General features: G+C 35.9%; 1 long non-coding RNA gene across 1 annotated transcript in view; it reads right to left on the reverse strand.

Annotated features, from left to right (window-relative positions):
- LOC109354156 overlaps positions 348-5,784 on the reverse strand; it is a 20,488-nt gene continuing 15,051 nt past the window's right edge. Inside the window, exon 3 of the long non-coding RNA XR_002108512.1 lies at positions 348-476. This is a non-coding gene — a long non-coding RNA (uncharacterized LOC109354156). The remainder of the gene's footprint in view (positions 477-5,784) is intronic.

A 5,784-nucleotide genomic window follows, 5' to 3' on the forward strand; every position in this document is an offset into this window, starting at 1 on the left:
TACATCCATGTCAATGTGATTGTGTCACACCTGCATCTGGACCAATGTGACAATTTTGCCCTTGCATATTTACCAACTAGCTTGTGCCCCACCAATATCTATACAAATTTGACAATGTTACACCTACATCTCTACAAATGTGCTTGTGTCATACCTGCATCTAAAGTTATTAGTTTTTTTTATCAAATCTGAGTGAAGAGTTATCTACCAATTAACTTTGATGTCACCAATTGGTGCAAGGGAAAAAGCTACTTTTAGGACAATCCAAATATTTCATTAAAAGGAATTGAAAACTAGATATTTTCCTAAAATATAGTTTGTGTATAAATTTAGGATTGAGTAGAGATCTACTTACTCCAAGAGTAAGTCTTTTAAGTTTACTCCTCATCCTAGCCATTAATTCTATGGAAATCTAATGGTTAAGATCTACTCGCTAATTCAATTCATTGGAATTCCCTAGAATTGATGGTTAAGATCTACTCATCCTAAACAATAAAAATGCTTAAAATCTAATTTAGGTATAGTTCCTAGGATAAGGATTACTGCATTTACACTCGCAAATCTTTGTTTTGCTCCTTTTCATGAACTTTAAGTTGTGAAGGTGAATTGCTCTTTGATATGTGTCATCCTCTCTCGAGCTCCGACACGTGTACTCAATTAAAGTCGCACCTACTCTCGTGGTACGGTTATCAATCAAATTCTTTACTTGGATCTTTCTATTCAACCGCTTCATAGCAACCCAATGTGAATTCCAGAAACCCCCGAGAATCCTAATACTACTCTCGTTAATTAGAATTCTAGTTTGAATAACTGAATGATCAGATAGTTGGGTTCACCTTTCGGTAATTTCCCAATGTATATAAGATGTGTAATTTGTTGGCCAGACAACTCACACGAATAAAACGCAATTTAATGATTCAAATCACAATACTCAATGAAATAGAAGTAAGAATAAGTATTTATTGAAAGTAAAAGGGCATAGTCCCAATTCTAGAAACAAAGAGAATTACTCACTCATGATGGAGAAGAGAATACCAATTTAAATTAAAGAATTGTAATGTAAAGTGTAAAGTGTTTTCATCATTGAGGGAGAACCCTTATTTATCATAATTACAAAATGTTGGGCTAAGCCCAACAAAACAAATCTAAAAAAATAGGAATATAATATAACATCCATGACTTCTTTTGGCACTTCAATTGGTCTTCGCATAGCCTCAACACTGAATTCAATCTTCTTGCACCCAATTTCTAATAATTTCACACTTATCAAATCCCATCAAGCTTATCTCTTGCTTATCCTCAAGCAAGTATTATGTCTAACTTTCACAATCATGTTTGAATGGTGATATAGAAACTGTGACCCAAAATAACAAGCAATCTCATGTTAGTTTTGAAACAATCCAAACATCAAGACAAGACAATCATAAACAAATTTAATTCAAGTTAAGTCCTTAAGTCATAACAATTGTATGAATTAGGTCAATCTTCTCTCATCAATCTCATGTGTTTAAGGGTCATAGTGTTTTGCTCAAAAAATTTCATGAAAGTAAATTACCATATGCTTGATTATAGATCAAATCGCCACTAACTGTATTTGAATGCATGCAAAAATCAAGAGGTCTTTAAATGGTTGTAATGGGGCCAAGGTGAATGATTTAAGGTGAGATAATCAAAGAAAGGATAAATCAAAAGGCTTGCAAATGTTTTTCAAAATACTTAGACTTTTTAGATATTTGATTGAAGCATTGAGATTCTCTTAATAGGCCTTACTTTATCATATGAACTTTTTTCAATCAACTTTTCTTCTTACAATACACTTCTTTTTCAGTCCCTTCTCTTTTAGTATACTTTGTATTTTTTTTTCTTTATTTGTTGAGATTTTCTAAAAGAGGATGGATGAAATTTATTTATTTATTTTCTTCTTCACCTTTTTATGGATTCTTTCATCACACATGATCTTTTTACATTTTTTATTGCTTTAGCCAAACTTCATAAATTATCCCAAACCCTCACTTGAGTAGCTATGAAAAATCAATAAAGTTCAGGCTCAAAAGTAGACAACTAATGAGTTTAAGATGTTTATAGCAAGCGGATGAAGGTCAAAAGAAAAAGTCTTAATTGCCTCTATCATTTTAATGCATACAGACAGACTTCAATCTTGAAACAATCACAAATCAAGTTTTAGAATATACAATCACAGAAAATTCTGCACTCATGAAAAATAAGGTTTTGTGCGATTGTCAATTCAAATTAGAACCCTTATTATGTTTAGCACAAGTTTCTCACATTTGGTACATTCAGAAAAAGTTATGAAACAAAAACATTTATTTAACCAAATTTAATTCACAATTGTCAAATCTAATGTGTTTTATGTTATTATTCTATCAACAATTTTTTCTTCAATGAGGGTCATAAATCAACAATCATCATTCATGCATACTTTTTCATTTAAAGCATATAGATAACACATATAACAAAGCAGAGGATAGATGATATATGAGACATATGATAATACATGATAATATAAATATTCAACCTAAAAAAATAAAAATCCATATGGTATACATGACATGAATGAACTATCTAAATGCAAAATTCCCTTCAGCTTAAAATTTTACATTGTCCTCATATATCCCAACACCCACGCCATTTTTTCCTTTTCTTTTGTGGCTGACACTATATACCCTCCTACAAAGGCTCCAAACTCAGGGAGACACTAAAGCTGACACTAAAACACTGAATTTAAAATTGTACCTCTAGCGTGGGATGCCTCCCACGAAGCGCTCGTGTAATGTTATTAGATTGACAGTTGATCTTTGTAGCTCATGTAGGATACAAGAGGGCTATGTTTGTTTCTTTGTTTCTCCAATCGCTCATCTGCTAGATAATGCTTCAAACATTGACCATTCACCTTGAAGTTTCCCATTTCCTCATTCCATATCTCAATTGTTCCATTAGGGTTAGTTTGGGAGTTGGATTTTAGAGGGGGTGGAAGGGAAAGGGAAGGCTTGGGATCCCAAGCCTTCCATTTCCCTTCCTTCCCCTCCAAAATTTAACTCTCAAACTAACCCTAAGGGTAAACCTTGGTGACTCTGAATGGACTTGACCATCTAGATTTTAGCTTCCCTAGAAAGAGCCTCAACCTAGAGTTGAATAGGAGAACTAGTTCTCCTACGTGGAATTCTTTGTGGAGTATGTGTTTGCCATGCCATATTTTGTTTTTTTCTTTTTAAGTGCGAGCATTCTCATATGCATCCAACCGTAGTTCTTCCAACTCTTGCAGTTGGAATTTCCTCTTTTCTCCAGCAATATTCAAATCAAAGTTTAGCAATTTGACTGCCCAATACACTTTATGCTCTAGTTCCACTAGAAGGTGGCAGGGCTTACCATAAATTAACTTGAATGATGACATACCAATATGTGTTTTATATGCATTACAGTAAGCCCATAAAGCATCATCAAGCTTTGAGGACCAATATTTCCTGCTCCTAGACATTGTCTTCTCCAACATGCTCTTAATCTCACGATTTGATACTTCCACTTGACAACTTGTTTGAGGGTGGTACGGGGTACCAACTCGATGAGAAACACCATACTTATTCAAGAGGTTTTCAAAATATCTTTCAATGAAGTGTGAGCCTCCATCACTAATAACCAGCCTCGAGTCCCCAAACCTTGGAAATATGATCTTGGTAAACAGTTTGATTACTGTTTTAGCATCATTTTGTGGAGATGAAATTGCCTCCACCCACTTAGAAACATAATAGACTACCACCAAGATATCTCCACCCCAAGGATGGGTTCATTGGCATTTTATGCCTTTTTGATATGTTCCCCATCCTTTGGCATGAATCACATGTGAGAACAAAACTCCTAGCATATCTGAACATGTGTGGCCAAAAGAAACCACATTGGAATACTTGTGCTATTGATTTTGAAGTACTGGCATGGCCTCCATAGGAGGCAGAGTGACAACAACTCAAGATCTTTGACACTTCTTCTTCTGGAACACATCTTCTGTAAATACATCAGCACAAAGTCGGTAGAGATAAGGATCATCCCAGATATACTTCTGAAGATCTGAGAAGAATTTTTTTTCCGTTGCAGTGTCATTTCAGGTGGAAGAATCTTGCTGACCAAATAGTTTACAAAGTGAGCATACCAAGGCACCTCTATAGTGTCGAGGAGGAGGAGTTTCTCATTAGGAAAGGAATCATCAATAGGTATGTCTTCCTCCCCTCCACTTGGATGTTCAAGCCCAAATAAGTGATCTGCAACTAGATTATCTGTCCATTTTCTGTCAACAATCTCCATATCAAATTCTTGCAGAAGGAGAATCCATCGATGAGACATGGCTTGGCTTCTTTCTTACTCATCAAGTATCCCAGGGTTGAGTGATCAGTGTGAACTATAACTTTAGAACCTACTAGGTAGTGTTGGAACATGGTTTGTTGAAAACCATTAGTGGGAACTTTTGAGTGTGAAATATAGAAAACACCAAAACACTCAAGTCCCACATAGAAGAGTTTGAAAAAACAACTCTCAAAGTCCCACATGGAAGAGTTTTGAAAAAATAAAATATAAGCTCCCAAGTCCCACATTGGAGAAATGAGGAACATGAAAAAAATCTCATCTTATAAATAGAGGCTTTCTCCATTGATTTTAACTTGCACCAAGTTGAAGGCATTTCCTCTCAACTTTTCTTTCTCCCCCCTAATATTTCGCCGACGCATTTCCGACAAACTTCCCCCCTTTCTTTCTGTGGCACTTAAGAATTGGCACAAGCAGCCTAAGTGGAATTTCGAGAACTGACACTGGTAGTCAGTATTGTGGGAAGAGAATTGGCACGGGTAGCCATATTGTGGGTAATTCTGAGAATTGGCACTGGTAGCCATATTGTGGTGGGTGTACTCGAGATCGGTTCTTATAGTGTAGTAAGAATTTGATAACAGAGATCTGGGCTGTTTTATCATAGGGACGACGTTGTTGATAGTCTGCTTGCACATTTTGGGCAGTGCCACGAAATGTCTTAAAGAGAGCGACATGGCCGTGACTCAGCCAGTAAGTATTATTCCGTGCCATTTAGAATTGTTGCAAGCTACGGTACCAACAATTTTAAGACGTTTCGACTGCAATGACATTCGTAGATAATATTACTGGACCGAACAGCTATGACCTGAACAAGCCATTTCGGTTTGATGGAACAAATTTCAAACTTTGGCAACATAAGATGGAATTTTTCCTCACTATGAGAAAGGTTGTCCACGTTCTGAAAACCGACATCCTAGTGGTGTCGGATGAGGCTGAAAAAGAGGAAAGGGATAATTTGGCTATTGAAATAGCTCTCTGGAATGAAAGTGATTACTTATGTAAGAATTTCATTCTAAATGGGTTGTCTGATGATCTGTATGATTACTACAGCCTATACAAGTCTGTCAAATTAATTTGGTATGCACTTGAGAAAAAATATGATACTAAGGAAGCTGAGACCAAGAAATATGTTGTTAGCCGCTACCTCAAGTATCAAATGAATGATGATAAATCAGTAGAGTCTCAGTCCCACGAGATTCAAAAAATTGCTCATAAGATCATTTCTGATGGTATGCCCTTAAATGAGGAATTTCAAGTTTCTGTCATAATTGACAAGTTGCCTCCTAGCTGGAAAGACTTCAAAAACCTTTTGAGGCATAACACCAAAGAAATCTCTTTCGAATCTCTGATCACTCGTCTTTTTATTGAAGAAGAGGCTCGTAAGCAAGATCAGAAAGATGAGGTGTTGATTGT

This window comes from Lupinus angustifolius, chromosome LG08, assembly GCF_001865875.1.
Source record: "Lupinus angustifolius cultivar Tanjil chromosome LG08, LupAngTanjil_v1.0, whole genome shotgun sequence".
NCBI classification, from domain to species: domain Eukaryota; kingdom Viridiplantae; phylum Streptophyta; class Magnoliopsida; order Fabales; family Fabaceae; genus Lupinus; species Lupinus angustifolius.